The 13,957-nt window shown below is 37.8% G+C and overlaps 1 protein-coding gene across 3 annotated transcripts in view; it reads left to right on the top strand.

Moving 5' to 3' along the window:
• The window catches only part of CNTLN (centlein), a 190,209-nt gene that overhangs the window by 104,149 nt on the left and 72,103 nt on the right, over positions 1 to 13,957 (top strand). The window lies entirely within an intron of this gene.

Raw genomic sequence — 13,957 nt, forward strand, 5'->3', positions numbered from 1 at the left:
CTATTTAATTAAGAGGTCTTATTAATTTTGCATTTTTAGGAAAACAAAACCTCATGATTCCTGTTTTCCTTATTCTTTGTATATTTAAAGCATCTCTTCTGTGCCCTCTGTAGTGGTATCTGACCAGGCAGTTTGCATGAGCCCAACTTGGGAACAACAGCTTGTGATGTCTCTTGCCTTTTCTTAGCAAAAGTGTGGTGGAGGAAAGCTAAATTTACTGTTACGGAATGGTGGAAGTTAGAAATATAAATGGAGGTTTTATTAGTTCCTCTGCTTTTTGAATGGGGGGAGGGGGTGTTTCCCTTTTTTTTTTTTGGTTCCTAGAGAGCCTGCTAAAAAATCGCAGTTTTGATAACTTTGACAGCCTCTTTGCCGAAACAGGAAATATCTGGTATCTGGTCATCAGAGACTTTAAACCTCCATCTTTCTGAACAGTGTCCAAATAGCGCAGTATTTTTTTTCCTTTGTTCCACTTAATAGCCACCCCATGTACAAAATCAATTTGCATAAAATTTCATTCATGCTACATCAATGTTAAAAATTGTCACCTACGGAGTATAGCCCTTCTGACATGTGTTCTATCTCTGTAAAATGGTTTTTTTTGTTCTTCAGTTTTAGGGGTACTGGGACATAGCAGGCTTCTTACTGCAGAATACTTAAATCATAGCTTAGGGCTCTTGTTTACTTTTTACTAAAATTAGTAATTTTATACTGCAAAGCCAAATATTGTTAAAATAGTTTTGTATATGTATTTCTTTAGGTTTTGGATGGATAAAAAGATTACAAAATCTAAAATTCCACCTTTCTTTCTATTGAAAATTATTAGGTAGAGCCTAGATTCTGCTGCTGGTGTTAGAGGGTTCTGACAAACGTGTTTTCTTACTGACTAGACTGAACATTGTTCAGTGGAAATGATAGTCATGCTCAAGTGTGAGAACTTGAACCAGTGCAGTTGTTGGCTAAAATTACTACAAATTATTTAAAATGTAAGAAAAACAGCAACATTGGCTGTACTATAGGGTGCAGTTTTTAAGCAGATATTTTTAAAGAACCAACGTCGGAGATCTACATGCCAGCAAAGTCATTTAGGGCTTTTGCATAATTAACTTACATGACCCTTTAGTGAAGAGAATGATTTTTTCTAGCAAGCATCTAGTTACATTTTCACAAGGTACTGTCAGCTAACTGAAACGAACACATTGTTGTTTTCCAGTGAGTGTTCTGTCAAGGATGATAGGATTAATGATTTTTAATTGTGAAACTTGTCTCTAGACCTTTCCTTACTTGTGTCCACCAGATCTTGTAATATCCTTTATCCTAACTAACAGACAAATCTGGGGACTTGCAGTGCTTTTGGAAATCAGATGTGTTGCTGTTTTCTGTATAATGTCAGTAATGGAAACTTTGATGTGTTGGTCATCTGAGATTTGTTTATATAATGTTAAAAGCACTGATGTGCCAATTAAACTGTCTTGATATTCATGCAATAGTGTCCTCACCCTGTGTGCTTCTCTGAGTTATATCGGTTACACTGGTACCCCCGAATCCTCTCTGAACTAACTACGGGTAAACACTGTTTATGGTCTTGTTATAAAGGAATGAAAAAAAAACCAAATTAAAATAAGTATCATTAAGTATCATTACACAATGTTTTTTTTGTTTTGTTTGTTTGTTTGGGGTTTTTTTTAAACACCTTTGGACAGCTTGGTTTTGTGCTGTGGTAAACAAGTAAAAGATCACTAAATGGTAGGTAAAATTTTAGATATGGTTTTCTACCATCCTTTTGCAAGCTAAAGGTTATGCTGCATGTTGCAACTACTTTAGTCAGTAGTCACTGGCAAATCCTTGGGGTTTGAGTGACTATTAATTTGAAATATACCTCAAAACTCATTCTTGACAACTGTGACACTGTTTACTTTTTTTATGGGGGGCAGTTGCTTTTATCCTGTTTTGTTCATGAATGTGGGTTGTAAATCAGAGAGACTTTACTTAGCACCAGCAGATACTGCTTCTTGCAATTTTCATCCATCCTGTAAGTGACTGAATTGGGAAACAAGAATGATAAAGACATATATTTGGGAAGTGAATGGACAAAGTAAGATAGATAGCTCAATGGCTTTGTGTAGTCAAATATTCCTTTCCTTGGTTAATTAAGACTACATGTTTCTTTGTGTAAAGTGTAAGTTTATGGCTTTCTTCCTGTAAAGGAATTCAAGTAAATCATTCTGAATAGTTTGAATGTTCAAAAATGTAAGTAATGATAGTACTTTTGCTTTTCTCTTCCTTTGGCAGCATTATCCCCAGACATGTGTAATGGGTTTTGCTCTCTTGCAGAGTCTAGATCAAACACCTGCTCCCAGGTTTACTCTTTCCTCCCAAGGCTGTCAGTTGACACATAAATATACAGACCCATGAAAAGAGCTTATTTTGCCCTTACTGCAGGCAAATGTTCTTGAATTGTAATGCTGTTAGAAAAAAAGTGAAGAATATCTATCAGAATAGTATTTCACCTCTAAAAGTTGGATAAAGATCCCACCTAACTTGGTTCTCATGACTCTGAACAATTTTTAAGTAATAGAAAATTAAAATCAGGGTTTATGTTATAACATGGCAGACTCTCCATCCTAATTTATGACAGTCTCTTCCTATGTTTTCTTCATGGGCTTTTTACAAAAGTATGTATATTGTGCATGTACACTTTATTCTGGTGTTACAGAGTAGTATTTTTATCATTTTGAAGACTTGTGAACAGAAAGTACAGTTCAGTTTTGCTTACCTGGAAAACCTTTCTATCAGGTCTTTCTGCTGTGTTGCCTTTCTCCTAAAGCTTCTTTCTTTTCTGAGGGGAAGAAAACAACTCCTGCTGTCCTGTTTTCCTTGCAAGGATTAATAGACTATTTGGCTTAAGCTTTGAATAAGAAAAAATTCCTTGGCACTTATTTTGGTTACTTTAATAAGCAACACTACTGACCCTTTTTAAGGACCCTGATAAAGAGCATGAAAAACTTGTTTAGCAGTCTTTTTCTGTCTAAGTTTCTTCTTAATTTGGCTTTCTGGTCTTTAATAATCTCCCATGACTTGGAGGGAAACATTTGAAAAGGCAACAATTAATCTCTTGGACTCACAAGAAGGCTTCCCTGACTGCAGCAGCTCCTGGACTAGCCCCCTGATATCTGTCCACACCAGCAACAAACAGTATGCGTTTGGAGATTGTGGTTGGTTCTGTTTATTTCTCCAAAGAGTCATCCTGCTGCAGTCTTACAATATGTAATCCTTGGGAAGGAGTCGGTTTCCACAGTGGGTTATTTCTTCTTAAGTATTCAGCTCTATTAGAAATGAGATTCTCAGCTTGGCTTTATTTTCCAGATAAAATTCCCAGGACAAATGAAAAAAAAAAAAAAAAAGACTTATTGTTTGTTTGTATGTTTATATCAGACTGCAATAAGTTTACTCTCTTAATTCATTTTATCTGTATGCAGAGGAGTGTAGGAGTCTCCTGCTTGCCCTACCTATGAATGCTGAAAGCTGCGGATGAGCAGTGGCTGACTTATGAGATATGTATGACTCAGGAGGCAGTGGTTTGCTAGAGGACTAACTAGAGTCCTCTGGCAATGGGTTAACCTAGTGTCGGCAGCTGTTGACGAAAGAAGTCCTTTGAACTCATAAGTGCAGAGAGAAAGTTTATGCTATAGTTCAGACTATCTTTCTAAATTACCTTTTTTTTTTAATGCATTGAGACCCAAGTGCACATGTATATATGTACCTCAGATCTGGAGCTGTGTGAGGGCTCCTGATGGTATCTTTAGAACTGCTGACAATTAAAAATGATGAGTACTAGGAAATTTGTTCTAGCAAGAAGGTATATTTTGCAGAAGTCCTGCTTATATGCAGATGGTATGAGCATTTTGCCTATTCTAGTAACTTGATAACTAAGCAAATGTTACAGAGAATTTCTTGCTGATGCCTAGCTATAATCTAAAAGAAATCAGAAGTAATTCCTTTGGCAAAACTGATTCTGTAGCAATGTTTTTAGTATGTTACCTCTTTGTATATTCCAAGTGGGTGAGTATTACAAAAATAGCTAAATAATGGAAAAGTAATCAAAAATTATTATATTGCAAATAAAATAGCACTCAGAACATTGTATGATACTGGAAAGCGTAGATACTATAATTGTGGGTCAGTGTCAGTACCTTAAAAAATGTATACAATACCAGCATAAACTATAGGCTGTATCAATTTAATCTCTTTTGATTTCTTACTATCCTTGTTTTAATGCTGGTGAGTGAGACTATGGCAGTTGTAGTTGGAGGATAGATCTGAAGCACTGGTCCATAAACCAGAATATTGCAGGCTCTCCTGCTCCTGTTGGTACCTTTCATATATATATATATATATATATACGTTACAAGAATGAATGACTTTCATGAAGTTATTCATAGCAAACAAACCTTGTTCTTGGGATGCATAAACAGACATAATTCTACTTCTGACCTGCCATACTGGAATTTAGTGAAAGTATTCTAAGAAGTGCCAGTAGATTCCTGCTTATTTAGGGTGCTGATTTCTGTTAATTTGAGGACTCAGTGGCTTCTCATTAGCTGGGAGAAAGTTGGAAGTTGTACTCTGCCTATGTAATCTAGAGTACCTAAAACCGCTGCTGTCCTGGACTGTTTCTTGTCAACAGAGTAAACTTTAAACGTATTTGGGAGTAAGTAATACTGTCAGCAGGTCTCTTTTGGTTTTGACTTGTTTTGGAACCAGATAAGAAAATGCTTATTGTTAGGAAAGTATTACTAAAGAAACAGTGTAAAAATGTACCAGATGGAATCAGCATAACCTCTCTGTGTAGAAAGCTCAAGGCCATGAGGCAATTTCAGGTTTTCATGAAGGTTAAAAGCAGTACACCAGTAGGCTTTGTATGGCTTTAAGTCACTTTTCTGCTGTTTGAAGGGCTGTCATTTGAACCTAGCAAAGCTGTTAGAAAATGCAACTTTTGAGTATAAATAAGAGCAAGACATTTTTCTCTGGAAGAAATAATAAATTCTGGAGCTTTTTCAGTCCACCAGTTTTACTACTGTCAAGCACATTGCAAAGCCAGTCTTTTTTGTTCCCTCTTTAAAAAATGGTCCTTAGCAGAAAAGTGTGTGTGGGAGCCGAATATGTATTTCAAATAAGATTTTCAGTTTATTTAATGGATGTGGGATTAGTGTATTTGGCTTAAAATTGGAAATAGCAGTCATGTAAGTCACTCATAGACGTGTAACCTTGATTATCAGCAAGTTTGTTAGGGTGTTACTGTAAACTTTCAGGGTACATTTTCCAGTTACACAGTCGTCTTTAGAAACCTTAACTATAAACCAAGCAGAACTGAAAAGACTTTCCCAGTGCCATCAGAATAGGGTTGTTTGCCATGTTTTGAAAATAGTTTATACCTTTTTTGGCTTAAAAAAAAACCAAACCAAATTGACTGAAGTGAACCTGTGTGAAGAATACATCTAGATACTGGCCAAATGCTAGTTGGAGTTTCAACATTGCAAGCTTTTAAAGTGGCTCACTGTGTTAGCATTACCATTGCAGATACTGTTTAGACTTTGAGATTAATGAAACTTAGTTTTAACTGAGTGGTTACTTGTTTTCTTTTCATTCGGGTTGCTGGTAGATATTGCTAATGATGAACGTCCTCGTCCTTTGCTTAAGGTTATTTATGTATACAGCAAGGAGATGTTTTATGCAAATTTTCACAGAAAATTCTTAAGTTTTTTATGCTTTTAAAACACATTAAAATTTAGTTAGGTTTTATTTTTATTTTCATTAATTTATTAATGGTTAAGAGCTTATGTACAGAATTCTGTAAGGTTTCACCTAATCCACATATCAATATAAAAGACTGTGTAACTTGTCAGAAAATTTCATAGAATATGATAAACATTTGCATAAAGGTGTCTGGTGTCTCTATTGTTTTAAATTGTATCCTAGGAACTTCCCTTTTAAGAAGTTGAATTAAATAATAGTATGAATACACAACATGAATGTGACAAAGACTGTAAAATGCAGCGGTAGCCTTTGGCTTTGTCAGGAGAAAAGGCTCGAAGATCTAATTTTATCATGAGCTGGAAATGATCAGTTTATACCACACTCAGGTTTGTTTGTCTTTCCTCTTGACCTGCATATTTCCGTTGCATTCAAATCCCTCGTTCATTCTTGAATTATTATTCAAAGGCCTATCTTCTTTATGTCTACAGAGCAAAGCTTTCTTTCCAAAGAAAAAAAAGTGCAAGGTCCTACACCTGGTTCGGAGGAATCCCAGGCACAGCTACAGGTTGGGCAGAGAAGAGATTCAGAGCAGCCCTGAGGAGAAGGACTTGAGGGGGTTGGTTGATGAGAAAATGAACATGGGCCAGCTTCAGTGTGCGCTTGCAGCCCAGAAAGCCAACCCTAACCTGGGCTGCATCAAAAGGAGCGTGACCAGCAGGTCAAAGGAGGTGATCCTGCCCCTCTACTCTGCTCTTGTGAGACCTCACCTGGAGTATTGTGTGCAGTTCTGGTGTCCTCAACATAAAAAGGACATGGAACTGTTGGAACAAATCCGTAGGAGGGCCATGAGGATGATCAGTGACTGGAGCACCTCCCATACGAAGATGGGCTGAGAAAGTTGGTGCTGTTCAGCCTGGAGAAGAGAAGGCTGCATGGAGACCTCATAGCAGCCTTCCAGTATCCGAAGGGGGCCTATAGGGATGCTGGAGAGGGACTCTTCATTAGAGACTGTAATGAATAGAACAAGGGGTAACGGGTTAAAACTGAAACAGGGGAACTTCAGGTTGGATATAAGAAGGAAATTCTTTCCTGTTAGGGTGGTGAGGCACTGGAATAGGTTGCCCAGGGAGGTTGTGAATGCTCCATCCCTGGCAGTGTTCAAGACCAGGTTGGACAAGGCCTTGGGTGATATGATGTAGCATATGGTGTCCCTGCCCATGGGAGGGGGATTGGAACTGGATGATCTTAAGGTCCTTTCCAACCCTAACTATTCTATAATTCTATGATTCTAATAGTTTTGTTTTCCTGTTCTGATTACCATAGACTTTCTTTTGAGTTCTGCATTGCTGTATTTATTCAGCTTAAAACTTTGATCACTTCAGTTGCCTGAGTCAGGTTTTTCCATAGGCCTTTTCTTTCTCTTTTTTTTTATCCTTCTGGTTCATCAGCCTTTAACCTTCATAGTTTCTCCTTATTCATTCCTCACTGGTTTGTTTTTTTCTTTTATTAATGTTGCATATGGTTTGCTTAGAAGGACTTTAGTACCTCCACACATCATATTCCTCCTTTTGTACAGGGGTATCATCACTAAATGAACTTCAGTTTCTAGCTCTTCTCTGTACAAATGGAGTTTAAAATCTGTTTCTTGTAAAATGCTTAGAATGTTGATGTTTAACTGTGTAATAGATATAATAGTGAGATTGTGTTTATGAGGTGCTGGCTGAAACAGCACACAAACTTAAACAGAACCATAGAATTTTAAAATTTTGATTTTAAAAATGCAGAAAGTAATTTTTCCTTGAAAAATTATGGGTTAGAAATTTCACATGCTATATAATTTGCCAGCTCAAGCCAAACCATACATAGTATGGAAAAGAGAACTAGAAAACACCCTGCTTGTCAACTGATTTATTGTTGTTAGGAGACGTATAAAAGGGTAAACTGAAAGTATCCTCCATGTTCTATGTTACTGCTTTACAGACATGACTATTTCAAAATTTTTGCAGATTTGTTCTTCTGCAGTTCCTAAATACACTCATTGCTAAATTTACCTACTGGGAAGAGAGTTGTGCTCAAATACCTTTGCACTCAGTATTATAATCTGAAATTGGAAAGGTAATTAACCTAATCTGCAGTGTGAACTTACAATTTCTTTTGGTTTGTTTAGTAACTATTGGATATATCAGGAGAAAAGATGGATAGATAGATAGATAGATAGATAGATAGATAGATAGATAGATAGATAGATAGATAGATAGGAGGATAGAAAGAAAAAGTTTAACCCATGCTTTTGGGTTTTTTCTTTTCTTTTTAAATCAAGCCTGTAATTGTGCATTATTGTAAAATGTGAGATTTGTGGAGCAGTCCTAAAAGAATTTGCTAGAAACACAGTTACATGGAGATTAACATAAGACATCTAAAATAATCTTAAAAATTGCCTACTCTTAAATTTTCTTAAACTCCCAGCATTTCTACTGTCAAAAGATGGATTAAGTGCTAATGTTCCAAGATTTTCAACATCCATGCCTCAAGACTACCATCAGCTAGAAACACTTTGCACTACAGAAAATTCTTAAAAGATTCTATCTCTCAATTTCAGTTTTTGTCTTGGATCTTTTCAGATGACATAAACACGATGCCCTTTGCTCAGCACTTGCTAAATCAAACGCTGTTTTTTCAACGCACAGAGAAATCCTCTTTCAGTTAGGATCAAAACCTGGCACACTTCTTTGTTCCATTGTTTGGTGTGTTGAAACTGAATGATGCAAAAACCAATGCAGTAAATTCAGTGAAGTGTATGCTTAAGATAATTACAGCAGGTATTAGCTTTGTCTACTAAAATAGTGTTGGAAACTCTGCACAGTATCTGAACTTTGACGCTGCTGTTCTGACTCTCTAGTTCCAGTAGGTATTCTGCATTACCACACACAGAGCTTATTTTTGATCCTTTGAGTTGAAGGATTGTATAGGCAATCTTTCTTTCACTCTAAGAAAAGGAAGCATCTCATTCCACCAGAATCTGTGCAACGGGATTGCAGTTCTCTTCAAGTACCTAATCTGCTTGTAAAAGAATTGAAGATGGATCTTTCAGGAGTGGTGGGGCAGATGTAGTTTGTTCAAGGCAGTCCACTTTGGGGCAAAAAACACATACATGTTTATCCTCAGACCCACTTAAAATACTTTTGAAAGAGAGGTAGCATTTCATAACGATAAATGAGTTCTTACCTATTAGGCTGGCACCTCTATCTTGACACTGAGGGAGATAATGGTGTAAATGAAAGGCTGGAATGGAAATGTCGCCCCCCACCATTGCTTTTCGCCACTATGATGTGAGTGGTTGAGTGATTTCTTCCACTGTTGCATCATACTTCAGCAGTTTTCTGTGATTTCTTCAGTTACCTAGAATTCCTTGGAGTCCCTTCTTGCTCTGTAGAAAGTTCTTACTTGACCCTTCTTTAATACGTCTCCCAATGGAACATGTACATTTGTTCTTGGAGAAAGTACCCATCACACAGTCTCTTCAAATAACTCCATTAAAACAGTCTTCAATAAGACCACATTACGAACTTTCCTCCTTTTTGTTGAGCTGCACTCTTGTAACAAAATATGCAGGCTACAGTACTTTCATGGTGACTTCTAGAGCTCTGAACTAGATGCATATATTTTATACACATATGTAAATTATGTATAGGTGGGATTTTTTTTTTACAAGTTCTATCTAAAGTAGCATGTTGAAACTATTAAATGTGTCAGAGCACATTTTACTGTTGAGATGGGAGCAACCAGAAAAGAAAGAGCTACTGGCTTCTGCATGTAGTTCACATTGCAATTTTTGCTGTTTGTTTCTTTGGTTTTTTTTTTGCCTTGAAATATAAAAGTACGTATCAGTGATAGTAAAAAAACATTTGACTGCACATAGTCTTTATAAAAAGCCGCAAAAGCGGAGAAGGACTTGGGGGTGTTGGTTGATGAGAAAATGAACATGGGCCGGCTTCAGTGTGCACTCACAGCCCAGAAAGCCAACCATATCCTGGGCTGCATCAAAAGGAGCGTGACCAGCAGGTCGAAGGAGGTGATCCTGCCCCTCCACTCTGCTCTTCTGAGACTTCACCTGGAGTATTGTGTGCAGTTCTGGTGTCCTCAACATAAAAAGGACGTGGGACTGTTGGAAAAAGTCCGTAGGAGGGCCACGAGGATGATCAGTGACTGGAGCATCTCCCATACGCAGACGGGCTGAGAAAGTTGGTGCTGTTCAGCCTGGAGAAGAGAAGGCTGCATGGAGACCTCATAGCAGCCTTCCAGTATCTGAAAGGGGGCTATAGAGGTGCTAGAGAGGGACTCTTCATTAGGGACTGTAGTGACAGGACAAGGGGTAACGGGTTAAAACTGAAACAGGGGAAGTTTAGATTGGATATAAGAAGGAAATTCTTTCCTGTGAGGGTGGTGAGGCACTGGAATGGGTTGCCCAGGGAGGTTGTGAATGTTCCATCCCTGGCAGTGTTCAAGGCCAGGTCGGATGAAGCCTTGGGTGAGATGGTTTAGTGTGAGGTGTCCCTGCCCATGGCAGGGGTGTTGGAACTAGATGATCTTAAGGTCCTTTCCAACCCTGACTATTCTATGATTCTAATGTTTACCTCAATGCGATGAGAAGCACTGAACTGTGCAGCTTGGCAGGAACCTCTGGAAGCTTTCTTATCCAACCTGCTGCTTAAAGCAATGGCAGTTTAGGAAACTTTGTTAGGATCTTTTCACGTTTTAACAAAGGATGGAGGAGATTGGAGACCAAGGATAGAGATTTCAGAACCTTTCTGGGCAACTGTTCAGGGCCTGACCAGCCTAATGAGCAACTTCTTATTATATCTAGTTGAAGTGTGGTGCATAGATTCTCACTTGTGTCTATTGGCACTCATACCACCCACTGCACTCTGGAAAAGTCACTCTTTTGTAACGCCCTTGCATTAGGTAGACAGCAATAAAGTCTTCCCTTCTTATGGGGCTGAATAAACCCACATCTTTCACCCTGTCATCCTAAAACATGTGCCCATCGTGGTACTCCTTTACTAGCCTTAATCTGGTCAGTCTGTGTCTTTCTTGGAGGAGCCTGAAACAAGACATAGCCACATATGTAGAAATGCTGAATAGAATCAATTTTGTAAAGCAACTGTCTATACTCATGCCTATACAGCGACTGTGTTAGCCTTTGCCACAAAGACATGTCACTACCTTAAGCTCCACTTGTTGCTCTTAAGGACCTCACTTTTTCTGCAAAGCTGCTCTCTAGCCAGATGGTCTTCTAGAATGTCCTGTTGTGAGAGGTTACTCTGGCAGGACTTTGGTGAATTTTATGAAGTTCTTATCAGCCCATTTTTTCTGCCTGTGAGGTCCCTCTGAACAGCGATCCAGCTCTCTAGTGAGCGTATCAGTTGCTCTCCTCTGTAAACCTGCTGAGAGGCACTCTAGCCTATCTTTGAGGTTGTTAATGAATACATTAAACCATGCTGATTGTCATATGGATCAATGAGAGATGCTTTTGATTGCTAGCTGTCAGGTACCTCCACTCTACAGATCATAACCCTTTGAGCCTTAACAGTCCAGCCAATTTTCCAGCCACCTTTCCTACTTTTCAGTTCAGATCTTAACTATTTGTCAATGGGAAACCATCTCAAATGCTTTGCCAAATTCAAGGTATACACCGCTGGCTTCTCTCCCTTTATTTTACAGCCAGTCATCTCCTTACAGAGGGAGTCAGATTGGCAAAGCAAGATTTTTGCTTAGTAAATCCATGCTAGCTGTTTCCAATCACCTTCTTGTCCATTCAGTGGCCGGACACGATTTCCAGGTTGAATTCCTATGTATCTTTCCTCAAAAAAGAGGTGAGGGCTGTATTTCACTGTCTTTCATCCTTTGTGAAGATGGGTTCATGTGATGTTTGCCTTTTTTTTTAATTATTATTATTTTGGGGGTTTCTTATTATTAATTACTATTAGATTTACGTAGTAGCAGAAGAGAGTGAACCAAATCAATTGGACTGGGGATATTCACTTTCCAGGAAGAGAAACACTTAAAAATGAAGCAACAAAAAAAACTTCCAACACCCCAAACACTAGAACAAGCATTACAGAAAGCCTATGAACAGTTGGAGACAGATAAGAAAGGTAGTGTAGCTGAAACCCATCTGAAATATGCTGCTATTTAAGAAATTAAATTAAAAAAAACCATTAACTAAAACCCTGAAACAACACACACACCTCACAAAAAAAAAAACAACCAGAAAAAAACAACCAAAAAATTAGGTCCCACCCAAAAATGCTCTTTAAAACCTCTCTGTGAGGACTCAGTGGGAAATTTGTTTTTGTGGCCCTCACAGCCAGAAAAAGTCAGCGTTTAGAACTTAAACTTGCATTGGTGCAAACATGTAGGCCAATAAACAATGGCAGGACAAATGCAAGTGAAAAGTTGAGAAGGCTAAAAAAAGCCCCAGGAGAGTTGTTTTCAAAGAAGCTTTAGCTGTGATAGTAAAATTTTTCATAACTTAAGTGAAAAGGAAGCTAGTTAGGAAATTTGTAGTTTTGCTGAATGGTAACAGTGTAAAAAGGTATACCAGGTTTACAAGAACAGCTCAGTGAATCTTTGCATCTGTCTTTGCATCATGGTGAAGATGGTTAAGAAGATGCCAACAACTCATTCATTCTTTATAGCAGATAGATCAAAGATGTTTGATCTGTTTGAAATAAGTGTACAGCAGTTATAATGTCAAGTAGATAAGTTGTTAATATCTTCCCATTCTTGGGAAGTTTGTCATCAGGAAAAGGAGGGAGAGAGAGGAAAAAAAAAGAAAACAAACACACACACAAAAAAATGCACTGAGCATGGATCAACACAGTTTTGTTGGGAAAGCAGCACTAATGCTCCTGTAAAAGGAAATCCTGCATCATTAGCCTGATGAAATTGCAGAAGGGTGACATTAACTAAGTGGTAACAGTAACCTGATCTGTATTTCTGAATTGCCTTTTACAAGGCTCCACATGAAAGAGTCTAAATTCCTACGGGATTGGAGGAAAGGTCGTTTTAGCAAAAGGGAACCAGTTAAAGCCGAGGAAACAAGGAGTAGTGCTTACATGCCACTTTCAAAATGGGAAATTTGGATCAGTCAGTGTCAACTGTTGGGCTTGCACTCTGTTCTGAGTAGCATCTGCTTTTGCCTCTGGTGGAGACAGAGCACTGCTGATGAACCCAGCATGGGTCTAACCCAGTGGGGCATTTCTAGCATTCATGTAAGCCAGTCATTGACTAGTATGGGTTGGATCTTGTATTACACATTATAATTTCTTGTTAGGCTTTGCTGAAATATTTCCAGCTTAGATACAGCATAACTTCAGTTGGAGACCATTTCACAATTTATTTGGAAGTGCTTCGGATGTTCAGACTATAAACCTACCCCTTTACCTATTTCCTATAATTTATTTACTTCTACACATCTTTCATCACCCTAAAAAACTCTTTATATAAAAGTTAACTCTCTTCAAAATCTTGTACAATTATCATTGTATGCTTGTCACTTTATGTGTAGAGAGGCAGTATGATTATTCAAATGTTTTTGAAGTTGACAAATAACATATTCAGAAGATAAAGGTTCAATAAGCATGTAATGTTGAATAGTCTTTAGTTACATAAACAGAGAATGTTTTTTCAAGGAAGGATTTTGCTGTTTGGTGGAAAAAGTGAATGTGCTATGAGGAGTTAAAACGGTGTGGAGGTAAAGGCCGCTCTAGGCTGTGTTACAGAAATTGATGATGACTGAACATGGAGGATGAAAGAAGGTCAATGAAGGTCAACCTGTGAAGGCAGCTGAGTGATCCTGGAGTCTTATGTGTCATGCAAAGAAAGTTACTTTCCATGTTTCTCATTTTCTTTGTAGTTGATGTGTTACAGCTGAGTCAGAGATGCATTAAACATATAATGTGTTTTAAAATACATTTTATTTTTAAACTTTCTTAAGTTAGCAGATATTATTTGTACCTTAGCTCAGAGGGAATCTGTAAAACATACATTTCTTGTAAAGCAGTTAGGTGCTGCTATGTAGAGTACAGCAGAAATAGCTGTGAGGAAATTAGCAATGCAACCTTCAGAACAGAGCTAGAATAATGTGTATTTTTATAGAATATGAGGTTATATTTTAAGCAAAGTCTGCATATCAAAT

Source organism: Pezoporus wallicus, unplaced genomic scaffold (genome assembly GCF_028554395.1).
Source record: "Pezoporus wallicus isolate ANWC-B61680 ecotype Strahan unplaced genomic scaffold, APGP_CSIRO_Pwel_v1 contig_2132, whole genome shotgun sequence".
In the NCBI taxonomy this organism is placed as follows: domain Eukaryota; kingdom Metazoa; phylum Chordata; class Aves; order Psittaciformes; family Psittacidae; genus Pezoporus; species Pezoporus wallicus.